We start from the raw sequence: 14,416 nt of genomic DNA on the forward strand, positions 1-14,416 counted from the left end.
GGGAACAAGAGGTTACAATCTCTAAAGAAGAAGCAGGCAAAAACCTCATTCTATGCACAAGCCCAGAGAAGTAGCATCCCCTGAAGAAGTTTGAGACAATCCCAGAATCTCTAGTTGTGCTAAATGATCACAAGGCTATAAAGAAAGAGTGAAACACATCCCAATAAAAAGAAACTAACCTCCAGAAACCAACCCTAAAGAAATGGAAATCTGGCCGGGTGAGGTGGCTCATGCCTATAATCCCAGCACTTTGGAAGGCTGAGGCGGGGGGATCACTTGAGGTCAGCAGTTTGAGACCAGCCTGGCCAACATGGTGAAACCCCGTCTCTACTAAAAATATATAAATTATCCACGTGTAGTGGTGGGCGTCTGTAATCCCAGCTAGGTGGGAGGCTGAGGCACAAGAATCCCTTGAACCTGGGAAGTGGAGGTTGCAGTGAGGTAAGATCACAGCACCGCACTGTAGCCTGGGTGACAGAGACTTGTCTCAAAAAGATGCTAAAGGCAATTCTTTAAATTGAAAGGTAATAACAACATGAAACTATGAAAATACAAAGAGCTCTGGTAAAGGTAAATACATAGACACAGAATCCCTTACTTAGTATTGTAATGTTGGAACATAAACCATTTTTAAGCCTGCTGTAGAATTTGAAAGAAAAAAGCAAAGCTAGGCCAGGCGCAGTGGCTCACGCCTGTAATCCCAACACTTTGGGAAGCTGAGGCAAGGGGATCACTTGAGGTCAGGAGTTCGAGACCAGCCTGACCAACATGGTGAAACCCCGTCTCTACTAAAAATACAAAAATTATCTGAGCATAGTGGCTGGTGCCTGTAATCCCAGCTACTCAGGTGAGGTAGGAGAATCGCTTGAACTTGGGAGGCGGAGGTTGCAGTGAGCCGAGATTGTGTCCAGCCTGGACAACAAAGCAAGAGACTGTCTCAAAAAAAAAAAACAAACCAAAAAAACAAAGCTGGGCATGGTGGCATGTGCCTGTAATCCCAGCACTTTCGGAGGCTGAGGTGGGAGGATCACTTGAGGCCAGGAGTTCGATACCAGTCTGGGCAACATAGGTAGATCCTGTCTCTACAAAACATTTAAAAAAATTAAAAACTGATTGCTATAAATTTTGGTAGATTAATTTTCCTCTCTGTCTCAATTTTCTTTGTCTACAAAGTCCACATTATCTGATATTAATACAGTAGACCACTTCAGTGCCTTTGACATTGAACTCATGGGATTCTGGGTGACCAGGGTCATTGTCCAATATCAAAAGAACATTCAAGGGCAGTCCCTTACTGGCAAGATACTTCGTGATTTCATGGACAAAAGCATTAGTGGAACCAGTCCAGAAAAAGTTTCTCATTGTCCAGGCCTTTTGGTTGTGTGCCCAAGAACGGAAAGTTCATACTTAACCTTTTCCCTCCAAGGCTTGGAGGTTAGCAGCATTATACATAACAGCAGTTCTGATCATAAACCCGACTACGTTTGCACAAAACAGTAGAGATACTCCATTCCTTCCTGCCTTTATTTTTTGTAAAGACAGCATCTCGCCATGTTGCCCAGGCTGTCCTGGAAATTGCGGTCTCGAGTGATCCCCCGACTTCGGCCTCCCAGGGTGCTGGGATTACAGGCATGAGCCACTGTACCCAGCCTGGCCTTTACCTTTCTTACAGCTCTCTGGGATTTGGCATTATTTCAGGTTTGCCAACAAAATAACATCCATCTGTTTACAAGATTTAAAATGTGGCTGGTGTGTCCTTACTTGTTCCTCCTGACCTTGTGAATTAACAAGTTTTCAAACAATCTTTACATTTGCTTTTAGTGGTACAAAGGAGGCAAAATACATTTTTCTTGCACATCCTATGTGGCTGAGGCCCCTAAGACAAAAGACAAATTAACGAGCAAAACATACAAGTTTCTTTAATACAAGTTTTACATGACACAGCAGCCTACACATAAGGAAATGAAGTCCCAAAGAAACAGTTTGTGTATTTTTATGCTAAATTTGATGAAGAGTCACAGAGAAATATAAATGGACAAAGAGGATATGATCTAATGGTAATACACTGGGGGCAACTTAGCAAGGCCTGTTTGTTCAAGAGTTTTCTCTGTGACCATGTGTTTTTAGCAATAAAGATGTTACTTTCCTCCACGTTTAGGGAGGGCAAATCTCACATGAGAATCTTATGACCTGCTTCAGGGGACGTTAGGAAATTCTTCCTAGGTTTTACAACCTGCTTCGGGGGAGACGTGTGGAAAAGTCCTTCCTGTTTCTTCTGTTTTCTCAAATGATGAGGTGCCATATTTTGGCAGTGTGTGTGTCCTGAACTACATCAGTACGTATTAGGAGGGAACAAAATTAGATGTGTTCTACCCAATCTGCCTTCTTTTCTTCTTTACTGTATGCTTTGAAGGCTGCAAAATTTCCTCTAAATATTCCCTTTACCTAAATCTTTTCTAAAAAGTTTCTAGTCTTTTAAAAAATGTTTAGCTTAATTACATTGTCAAAGAATATGGTCTTGTATGATACTAATTGCTTGAAATGTGTTGAGGCTACTTTACAGACTAGTATGAGATCATTTCTTAAATAAATATATGCTTTTCCATGTGTTTTCTTCAGTTTTGGGATGGAGTAGTCTACATGTCTATTCATTAATATAAAACTAATTTTGCTTTTCATATATTTCATATCTATAGTGACCTTTTTGTCAGCTTTTCTATTAGTTACTGAGAAGGTAGGTTAAAAACTCTTGAGGCCAGGGTGGTGGCTGATGCCTATAATCCCAGCATTTTGGGAGGCCAAGGCAAGAGCATTGCTTGAGCCCAGAAGTTTGAGACCAGCCTGGGCAACAGAGTAAGATCCCATCTGTACAAAAAAGAACACAAAACTAAAAATGGGTTCTGCCCATGTTTGCTTTATGTATTTTGTCTCTTATGTTATTAAATACATAAAAGTTTAAAATATTTTATTTCCTGGTAAATTAATGCCTTTTTTTTTTTTTTTTTTTTTTAAGACAGAGTCTCGCTCTTGTCACTCAGCCTGGAGTGTGGTGGGGCGGTATCAGCTCACTGCAACCTTTGCCTCTTAGGTTCAAGTGATTTTCCTGCCTCAGCCTCCCTAGTCGCTTGGGACTACAGGTGCCCGCCACCACGCCTGGCTAATTTTTTTTGTATTTTTAGTAGAGACAGGGTTTCACCATGTTGGCCAGGCTGGTCTTGAATTCCTGATCTCAGGTGATTCACCCGCCCGCCTCCCAAAGCGCTGGGATTGCAGGCCTGGCCAGAGAGACTTCTTTAACCGGGATAAGGGGCCGCCTGGGAACCCCGCATCCCGCCCGGACACACCGATGACCTGCAGCGGCCACACCGTGGGCCCCCTCCGCTGGCCACTGGCACAACCTTGCCCTTTGGGGCCCTGCTCTTGCACACGCCGACGGCCTGGCCGCGCTGCAGCCCCGCAGCCCCGCAGCCTTGTGGGAAATGTAGTCTGGCGCTCCGGGCTGTAATCGCCGGTCGCGGCTGCGTCGGTCGCCGCTGCTCCCGCTCCTGCTGGGAGAGGGTGAGTGCGGGGCCGGGGGCGCGCGCTATCCGTGAGTCTTGTAGGCTCCCGCAGGAGGAGCTCAGGACTGCGGGCGAGGCCCCTGCTTCCTGACGGCTGAGGGGCGGGCCTGCCGCAGATGGGCCGGGGGTGCGGCCTCTGCTCCTGTGGAGCGCCGGGCCTCCGGCTCCAGGTGCGCTCCCTCTTCCCCAGAGCTGGCGGCGGGAGCACACTGGCAGCCGAGTGTCCTGCGGCGCTGTCCTGGGCAGGCGCCGAGGTGGAATCACAGCCCCGGAGCAGCGGGGATAGGGGCTCGAACAAGGGCCCCACCGGCCGCCACGGGTCAGGGAGGGGCCCAAGGTTCCAGGAGTCGCTCGGGCCCGGGTTCCTCCCTGGCTGTCCCGGGACACGCTGCGACCGTGGAGCGAACCTAACCCGCGGACATCCCGGGGATTCTGGGCCAGAGGCTGGGTCTCTCTCTGCAGCCTCTGCCCTTTGTGTAAACCGGGTTCTCGGGACCCGCCCTCTGGTTCTCATTCCGAGGGCGCTGGCGTGGGCTCCCCTCCCATCTTTCCATAAGAATGGGGAGGCCAACCTGGTGCAGGCTTCTACCTCAGGGAATCTTTTTTTTTTTTTCCTTAAGCGATTTCACTGTAGCACAACTAGAAAATTCAGATTAAAACAGTCATTCAAAATCTATCTCAGTCTGTATGGCAGCGTGGATATGTGTATAAGCATAGAAACACTTTGTACTTTGTTTTTAAACAGAAATATGAATATTAGCAGCTTTTTCTCCGTCTTTTAAAATTGAGTCATGAGATGCATTTGGTAAGGGGTGTGAAGTGCACAAATCTTAAGCCTTATAATTTTTTACTGGCCTAAACACCCAATGAAGATAGAAAATACACCTGAAAAAAACGTTGGAATATGTTGACACTATCTACTTATACCAGATTTTAAATACGGCTACGTCGTCATTTTAATGAGTGTGAGGGAAAGTATGGATGTGTCGTATTTAATCCTCTCCTCAGGTTTTTGTGTTAGGGTGGTTTTTTTTTCAATATTATAAACAGTATAGGCCCTCTGGCTGCATACATCTTTGCATTTTGTCTTATTCTATAAATCTCTTAAAAAGTGAAATTTCTAGGTCAAGGGTACAGTAAGGATTTTGATACCTCCTGTCTTATTCCCTCCAGAAAAGTTGCAGTTTGTATAAACACTTGCAGTGTAAGAGTGCCAGATTTACCCACACCAACTGTGAATGTTAGTATTCTCTTGAACTTCTGAGAGGTGCAAAAGACAGGATTGTTTACATTTGCATTTTGAACACTAATGAATATTTTCATGCAGTTTGCAGTTTGTATTTTAATTTTGTATCTGATACATAAGCATGTTTCCTGACTATGCAGAAACGTCACAGGTTCTTATGGTCACACATGAAAACCTTTTCTTCACGTTTGGGTGTTTGACATTGGCAGAGAAGCTGTCTGTCCCACGAGATCACAAAAATGTTTGTAGTTTCTCTTAGTACTTCCATTTTTTGTTTACATTTTTATTTGTTTCCAAATGGTAAGCCTTTGTTACAAGTTACTAATTTTTTCTTTCCTGATATGAAATGTTACTTATTTCATATCTTGAATGAAATATATATATACACACACATATATAAATACATATGTATTTGAACCATTTAGGTTGGTAGAATTTTAATTTGTTCCATTGATGCTTTTCCCTGTTTGGCTATAACATCCATGATGGTGGAGAGTTTATCTGTTTTATTTACAGCTGTATCCACCCCTACCCCATGCAGTGGTGCCTGGTATACAGTAGGTGGTCAACAATATATCTGGTAAATAAGTCAGTAATACTGTATTCCAATTCTCGTAGCTTTATGAATACTGGTGGGCAAGTTGTCTCTCATCAGTATTCTTTTTAAAAAAAATCTTAGTTGTAACACACAACTTAAAATAAAATAAAATAAAGAAGTTCATTAATTATGCTCTGTCACCCAGGGTAGAGTGCAGTGGTGTGATCTCGACACTGCAACCTCTACCTCCCCGGTTCAAGTGATTCTCCTGCCTCAGACTCCTGAGTAGCTGGGATTACAGGTGCTCACCACCACTCTCTAATTTTTTTATTTTTAGTAGAGAGGGTTTTGCCATTTTGGCCAGGCTGGTCTCGAACTCCTGACCTCAAGTGATCCACCCACCTTGGCCTCCCAGAGTGCTGGGATTACAGGCGTGAGCCACTGCTCTTGGCCCATATTAACTGTAAAATATTGTTACTTAGGCATAACTTGGTTGGGAATGCCTTAAGTTTATGAATTAAAGAAATGACATCCCAGTATATTGAGACATCTTGTACAAGAATATGTCATGTCTCTTTGTCTTTTGTCTTTATGTAGCTAAATAGGCATAATGAAGTGAACTTAATTCATGAAAATCATTTTCTTTATGTAGCTACTATCCAGGTCTTATTTAGTTTATTTATAGGTATTTTCATTGTTGCTGTTGCAGGAGTCTTGTTTCTCATGGCTTCTTTCCCTTCCCTCAGCTCTGCCTCCTTTGGCTTCTGTCCCTCCCCAAGGAAGAACCCCAGAGGAAGGAAGGAGAAAGCAATGGCTGCTTGGCCTCTGCCATTGGGAGCTCGGGTGAGCTCATTTTTCTCTCTCAAACCTCCCCCTTACTCCTGTACTGCATGTGGGCCTCACTTCTGAGGACAGGGTTATTGAAATAGCAGAATGCTGGATATTTTTCACAAAGCCCCCTCTGTGTTCCTGACCTCTGTTCCTAGCTGCTACTTACTCAGCTGGATACCCTGGCCTGCTGTGTTCTTGGTGCTGTTCAAGGGTCAGAAAGGGAAAACAGTTATATGCAAGCTGGTCCTGGTGCTTATAGGGCTTATGGGCTCTCAGGGATCATAAAAGAGGGCACATCTGCATGGGATACAGTCATAATTGCACCTGAATGTGGTAATAAGAACACGTGTGATTAGGGGCCCAGTTTATCGGTATTCCAAGCTTGAGTGAAGGGCAGGATCAGGGTGTTGGCCAGGAGAAGTAGGTAGGGTTTGCCCATCTCAGGGGTTGGGAAGGGGTAACTGGAAAGGATTTGTTATAATGGAGTCAGTGTGTCCAGAGTTTAAATCCCAACTCTACTATTTAATAGCTACATTGTCTTGGCAAGAGGCTTGACTTTCCTGAAACATTATTTCCTCATGGTCATAATAGGAATTACAGCATTAACTGTCTGCCGTGGCTTTTTTTGCTCAATGTAATGTTTTTCAGATCTATCCATGATATTATATGTAGTAATAGTTTGTTCCTTTTTGTCTTAAGTAGTGCACAGTTGAATATACCACCTTTTGTTCATTCACTTGTGACAGACATTTCAAGTTGTTTCCTGTTTTTAGCTATTATGAATAAAACTGCTCTGTACGTTCATGTATGAGTCTTTTTGTGGATATATACTTTCATTTCTCTTGGGTAAATACCTAGGAGTGAAATTGCTAGATCAAGTGTACATTTGACTTTGTAACAAACAGCTAAACTGTTTTCCAAAGTATATGTACCATTGTACATTCCCTCCTGCAGTATTTGAGAATTCCAGTCGCTCTACATGCTCTTCCATACTTGGTGTATCCGTTTCCAAGAGCTGCTGTAATAAAGTGCCACAAATTGAGTGGCTCGAAACAATAGAAATTCATTGTCTCACAGTTTTGGAGGCCAGAAGTGTGAAATGAAGGCATTTGCAGGGCCTTGCTCTCTGAAACTTGTGGGGGAATCCTTCCTTTCCTCTTCCTAGCTTCTAGTTTCTGGTGGTTTGCTGGCATTCTTTGGTGTTCCTTGGTTCATGGCTGCATCGCTCTAATCCTTATCTCCTTTGTCATCTGATGTTATCCATATGTGTTGATGTCTTCAAATAGCTGTTTTTCTTATAAGGATACCAGTCATATTTGAGACAACCCTATTTTCAGATGAGGTCACATTGCAAGGTACTAGAAGCTGGGACTTCAACGTATCTTTTTTGGGGGACACAGTTCATAACACTAGGTATTACAAGCTTTTTAAATTTTAGTTATTTTCAAGGGTGGAAAATGCTATCTTGTGGTTGTTTGTTTTTTTTAACTTTTATTATGAAATAATTTCAGACTTTAAAAACTGCTGCAAGGCCGGGCACGGTGGCTCATGCCTGTAATCCCAGCACTTTGGGAGGCCGCGGCAGGTAGATCACTTGAGGTCAGGAGTTCGAGACCAGCCTGGCCAACATGGTGAAACCCCGTCTCTAATAAAAATAAAAAAAAAAATGAACTGGGCGTGGTGGCACACACCTGTAATCCCAGCTACTCAGGAGGCTGAGGTGGGAGAATCGTTGGAACCCAGGAGGCGGAGGTTGCAGTGAGCCGAGATCACTCCACTGCACTCCAGCCTGGGAGACAGAGTGAGACTCCATCTAAAACAACAACAACAACAAATGCTGCAAAAATAATTTCTGTATAGTCTTCATCTGAATTAACATTTTGCCATTTTTCTCTTCCTGTATACACACACATGTTTATGTATGTGTATATATGTTTCTGAACCATTTGAGAATAAATTGCAGACATGCCCATTTCACTCGAAGTGTCCGTGTGTGCTTCCTATTATCATACATAACAAAAATACAGTTATCAAAATGAGAAAACTTACATCAATACAATACTATTAGCCAATCTACAAACCTTACTTGGATTTTGCCACCTGTCCTACAACTGTCTTTTATCTGGTGCAGAATCCAATCCAGATCACACATTGTATTTAGCTGTTGTATCTCCTTGGTCTCCTTTTATCTAGAATAGTTCAGTATTGATCTTCAGTGACTTGGATACTTTTGAAGAGTACAGGCCAATTATTTCATAGAATGCTCCTCAATGTGGGTTTGATGTTTGCTGATAATTTTATTCAGATTGTGATTAATTAAAATTTGCATGGCTGATATAGTCACGGTGTTCAGAATTCAAAAATAAACATTCACGTAAAATAAGTCGTCTTCTTACTCTTGTCTCCAAGCTTCCTATTATCTCTCCCCATAAAAAGGTAATGATTCTCGTTTCTTATGTAGCTTTCCAGAGATGACTACAAAAGCCCATAAATGTATGTATTTCCCAATTTTTAATCCAGTTGGTAACAGATAATATTTACTCAGGAGTCTGCACCTGTTCTTTTTTTAGCTATTTTGCATTTCACAATATATCTTGGAGACCTGTCCATATCAGTACATCAGGGGCTTCTTTCTTTGATTATGTGGGTATATCATAGTTCAGTTAACTAGTCTGCCTTAAGGGACGTTAGTCTAGACACTTGATAGCAGCTGATGACAGGCATTTCTTCACTTTTGTTGCTGCTTCTCTGAATTACTGATCAGTCACTTGGAACTGTACAGTAGATGAGAAATGAGTAGCTCAGATGTTGAGAAATAAAGTGTAATTGTCAACTAGATGTGTTTATAACCTGTAAATGGAATGCAATTATGAAGTACAGTAATAGACTTGGGACATATCAGTGCAACATCAGAGTTGTTTTCCTTTTTTCATCTTTCTCCATAGTTTCATCTTTCTCATATTGGCCAGTGACGTGAGTATGAATTGTCTAGGTATTACTTTTATTTGCCTTTAAATGTAATCTTTTTTTGAATATAAATATTGGGCATATAGACTATCATATCTACTATCCCTTTTAAAAAATTTAAAGGCTATGAGAGAGAATTCCGGGTTTCCAACCCTCAGAAACAACTATGATGTACATTCTTCCAGCCTTTTAAAATACCTATCTACACCCTTGCCCATTTTTATATTGGGTTATTTACGTATAAAAGAGGTCTTTTCTATAAAGTGGATAGTATTCCTTTGCTGTACGTTGCCAATATTCTATCATTTTTCTTTTAAATTTGTTTATAATATCTTTTGCTACAAATAAGTTTTGAAGTTTTATGCAGTTAAATTTCCTTTCTCTTTGCTTGGCTTTGGGGTCATGCTATGAAAAGGAGCCTGGCGCGGTGGCTCATGCCTGTAATCCCAACACTTTGGGAGGCCGAGGTGGGTGGATGATGAGGTCAAGAGATTGAGACCATCCTGGCCAATATGGTGAAACTCCGTCTCTACTAAAGATACAAAATTACAAAAATAAAATACAAAAATACAAAAATTAGCTGGGCATGGTGGCACGTGCCTGTAGTCCCAGCTACTCGGGAGGCTGAGGCAGGAGAATCGGTTGAAACTAGGAGGTGAAGGTTGCCGTGAGCCAAGATTGCGCCACTGCGCTCCAGCTTGGCAACAGAGCGAGACTGTCTCCAAAAATAAAAAGAATTCTGTACCCCAAGATAATATAAATATTTTTCTGTGTTGTCTATTAGTTTTATAATTTTAAATTTACATCCTTGAGCTATCTGGAATTTATTGTCTGTGATGTGAAGTAGGGATCTAACTTCATTTAACATGATGTGGTGAAGCATTTCATCCATCCATCCACTCGTTAAACATATTTAGCATCTCTCTGCCATGTGGTGTGCCGTGTTCTGGATACTGGGAATATTGCAGTGAATAAGAGAGGCAAGGTCTCCTTCTCTGAGCTCTTATTTTCCACAGGGGATGCAGACAATAAAGAGGAAATATTGTTGAGGATAGTGTTAGGTGCTGTGATGAGGACACAGCAGGATGACATGGTAGAGTGTCACTCAGGGCTGTTTTAGCTCAGCAGAGGAGTGGCCCCTCTCAAGAGATGGCATTGGAGCTGATGTTATCTACTGAAATAATCTGCTCACTCTCCATGGACTTGAAATGGAACCTTTACAATATGCCTAATTGTCACATATATATGAAATATATATGAGAGTTTATATTATAATATAGTTTACATATATTTCTATGAGTTTATTTTTAAAATTTGTATATATGTTTATTTTTCTGGATTCTATTCCATTGTTCTATTTCTGTTGTAGTACCACACTATTTTATTTTATTTGTTGTCTCAGAATTCATTTTGCTTTTTTTTTTTTTTTTTTTTGAGACAGAGTCTTGCTCTCTCGCCCAGGCTGGAGTGGAATGGCGCGATCTTGGCTCACTGCAACTTCTGCCTGCCGGGTTCAAGGAATTCTCTTGCCTCAGCCTCCTCAGTAGCTGGGACTACAGGCACGTGCCACCACACCTGGCTAATTTTTTGTATTTTTAGTAGAGACAGGGTTTCACCATGCTGCCAGGCTGGTCTCGAACTCCTGACCTCGTGATCTGCCTGCCTCGGCCTCCCAAAGTGCTGGGATTACAGGTGTGAGCCACCATGCCTGGCCCATTTTGGTATTTCATAAAGCAAGTCTCCCCTCATTTTTCTTTTCAAAAGTTTCATTACTGTTCTCATATATTTATCCTTATAGTCGAATTTTATTATCAAGTTTCAACAGTAATAGTAAAAAAGTAAAATTAGGCAGTTCTGATTTGAATTTCAAAGTGTGTAAGTCAATTTGAGGAAGACTGGCATCTTTATGTTTATTCTTCATATTAAGTAAAAAAAAAAAAATGATGCTTTATTCTATTCAGATCTTTCATTATGGCCTATGGCCTTTGTTAACGCTTTACAGACTAGTCATGAAGATCTTGCATATTTCTCTTAAATGTATTCTTAGATGTTTCATTTTTGTTGCTGTTGTAATTGGAGTTTAAATGTGATTGTGATTTTGTAAAGAAAAAAATTTGGATGGCTAAGTATTGTATCTGAAGACATTTTGCTGCTGTGGTGCCTAAAACTTCATCACTATCATATTTTCTTTTTTTTTTTTGAGACGGAGTCTCGCTCTGTCACCCAGGCTTGGAGTGCAGTGGTGTGATCTCGGCTCACTGCAAGCTCTGCCTCCCAGGTTCATGCCACTCTCCTGCCTCAGCCTCCCGAGTAGCTGGGACTACAGGCGCCCGCCACCACGCCTGGCTAATTCTTTGTATTTTTAGTAGAGATGGGGTTTCACCGTGTTAGCCAGGATGGTCTTGATCTCCTGACCTCCTGATCTCTGCCCGCCTTGGCCTCCCAAAGTGCTGGGATTACAGGCGTGAGCCACCGCACCCGGCCCATATTTTCTTTATAAATTATACTTTCATCATTTACAATGTCCTTATTCTATTGGATATGCAGTTTTTTCAAACAATAACTGTATCAAAAAGCCTTTGTTTTTAGGTTTAAGAAAACCTCCGTATGAGTAAGATAAACCCATGAAGCTCCTTAAACACTGTGAGGTATCCTGTACTGAATGTAGTGCTAGGGGAAAATGACTCATTCTAAATGGAAAGGAGGAAAGGAACAAAACATCTTAAGGAACTGATGACAAATGTATGATATTACTAAGTTTCATGTTCATTTTTTTTTCTTTTTTCTTTTTTTTTTTTTGGAGACAAGGCCTGGGCCCAGACTGGACTACAGTGGTGTGATCTCAGCCCGCTGCAACCTCTGCCTCCTGAGCTCAAGCCATGTTCCCACCTCAGCCTCCCGAATAGCTGGGACCACAGGTGCACACTACCACGCCCAGCCAATTTTTGTCTTTTTTGTAGAGACAAGGTTTCGTCATGTTACCCAGGCTGGTCTCGAACTCCTGAGCTCAAGCCATCCGCCACCTGCCTTGGCCTCCCAAAGTGCTGCTATTACAGGCGTGAGTCACCATGTCTGGCCATGTTCACCTTTTAGGAGGCCTTTTGTAGTTCCCTAAATCAGCACTTTACCAGCCCACAGCTGGCACGGGGATCTGCAGTGCATTTCACAATAGAAGCTCTGTGCATGCTGAGCACAGAGCCAGCACTTAAGGTGGTGAGAGTTTAGGGAAGCAAGGAAGACCAGCACATAGCAACCTGGATTTGGGCTTTTATTTTGCCTACTGTATTCAGCTAACAAGGTAATTTGTTGAAAAAAGTAGATTATTTTTGGAAGGGGAATCTTGTATTTCTGATTTGATACCTTCTTCCACCAAAAAGAGGCTTATTTTTGTTTTCACATATATTTTCCCTTATCTGATATATGTTATTCTCACTGCTTTCTTTATATTTGCATTTGCCTGCCATATCCTGTGTCTGCCCTCCTCTTTTGAAATTTTAAACTTTTTGGTTTCTGTTTTACGTATATCTTTTGTAGGTACCATACAGCTGGATTTTAAATCAATTTTAGAGTTTTTGTCTTTATTTTTTTTTTTTGAGACAGACTCTCACTCTGTTGCCCAGGCTAGAGTGCAGTAGCGTGATCTCGGCTCACTGCAACCTCCGCCTCCCGGGTTCAAGTGATTTTCCAGCCTCAGCCTCCCAAATAGCTGAGACTACAGGTACACACCGCTGTGTCGGGCTAATTTTTTTGTATTTTTAGTAGAGACGGGGTTTCACCATGTTGGCCAAGCTGGTCTTGAACTCATGACCTCAAGCAATCTGCCCACCTCAGCCTCCCAAAGTGCTGGGATTATAGGCATGCACCACCATGCCCGGCTGAGTTTTTGTCTTTTTTTTTAAATAAGTTTTTATTTAAAAGATTAGCTTTTTAATCTGTTCCAAAGTGTTGGAAGCTGAACTATACAAGTTCCTGCCACCCATCCTTCCAGTAAAGTTTTCTGAGGACATACTTTTTAAATGGAAAAATAACAGGAGGACCCTCTAACTGAAACCAGGTAGGACCAGAGTCAGCTCCTCAAGCCCCTGAGGCAGTCTGGCCAAAGCTGGCCTTACGGAGCGAGCATGTGGAGAAGTCTGGGGAACTGGACCCTCTTGTGAGGAAAGGGCTGAACAAGCTCATGTTCACTTTAGTGGAAGTGGTCCAAATTCAGACCCAAAAGCCTCCATTATGGCATTCCCTGGCACTCTTCCTATACTTTATGCGTTGAAGGCAGCTCCCTCTTTTATGGCCAGTATAAGCAGGCAAAGAAACAAAGGAATATAGGTACATATATGTGTACATATATATATTTATATAGTTAATATATATACATATTTTATATATGTATATGTACGTATTTTATATATGTATATGTACGTATTTTATATATGTATACGTATTTTATATATGTACATGTACGTATTTTATATATGTATATGTACGTATTTTATATATGTATATGTACGTATTTTATATATGTATATGTACGTATTTTATATATGTATATGTACGTATTTTATATATGTATATGTACGTATTTTATATATGTATATGTACATATAAAATGTGTATGTATATATACATATTTTATGTGTATGTATATATACATATTTGGGGGTAGGGAAAGGAGAGGAGGGTCATATAAACCTAAACAGTCATCACATGACCCCAAATGAGCCTGACTTTAACAAAAAGATAACTCCTGGGGGTTAAGTGACAACATGGGTGCAGCAAGAAGAGAAAGGGCACAAATTTAACTATTAAATGTACTTTGATATTTGTTTGGCAGGGTTCAGGCCAACTCCAGGCTTCTGCCCTTGCCAGACAAGTAAGCTGATGATATTCAGAGAGAAAAATAAATAAATAAATAACAATTCAAGCAGAGCTCCATACCACAGTCTTCCTTAAAGTCAGTTGGCCGGCAGGCAGTTTCCCGACCACCAGGAACAGAAACTTTGGCTCCAAGGCAAATGAAACAAACAAAATTATTTCCACTTACAACATGAAAATACAGAAACTTCATCAAAGAAAGAAAACTATCAAAGAAGTAGACTTCCAGCAAAACTGAGGTAGCACTGCTTTCTCTGCATTCAGTGCTTAAGTGGTTCTCAGTACAACATGTTCTTAAAAAATGCTCACTTGACTGACAGGTGCAGCATGTTGATGGATAAACTCAACATGAAATGCAATAGGTCAAAGAAGGAATGAGCAAGAAGTGAGGGAAATCAGAGTTCT

The 14,416-nt window shown here is 41.5% G+C and overlaps 1 protein-coding gene across 23 annotated transcripts in view; it reads left to right on the forward strand.

Annotated features, from left to right (window-relative positions):
* Positions 1 to 14,416, forward strand: part of ZFP2 (ZFP2 zinc finger protein) — a 98,853-nt gene that overhangs the window by 59,376 nt on the left and 25,061 nt on the right. For 7 of the 23 annotated variants that reach the window (XM_054487634.2, XM_063665661.1, XM_063665662.1 and 4 more), the window contains exon 1: positions 3,209 to 3,558. The exons of 3 other annotated variants lie outside the window; for them this stretch is intronic. The gene's annotated coding sequence lies outside the window, so the exon portion shown is untranslated. Of the gene's footprint in view, positions 1 to 3,208; positions 3,559 to 6,090; positions 6,188 to 10,583; positions 12,201 to 14,416 lie in introns of those variants that run through there. 13 more of the 23 variants (XM_063665656.1, XM_063665655.1, XM_063665659.1 and 10 more) reach the window with 6 other exon arrangements.

This window comes from Pongo pygmaeus, chromosome 4 (genome assembly GCF_028885625.2).
Source record: "Pongo pygmaeus isolate AG05252 chromosome 4, NHGRI_mPonPyg2-v2.0_pri, whole genome shotgun sequence".
NCBI lineage: Eukaryota > Metazoa > Chordata > Mammalia > Primates > Hominidae > Pongo > Pongo pygmaeus.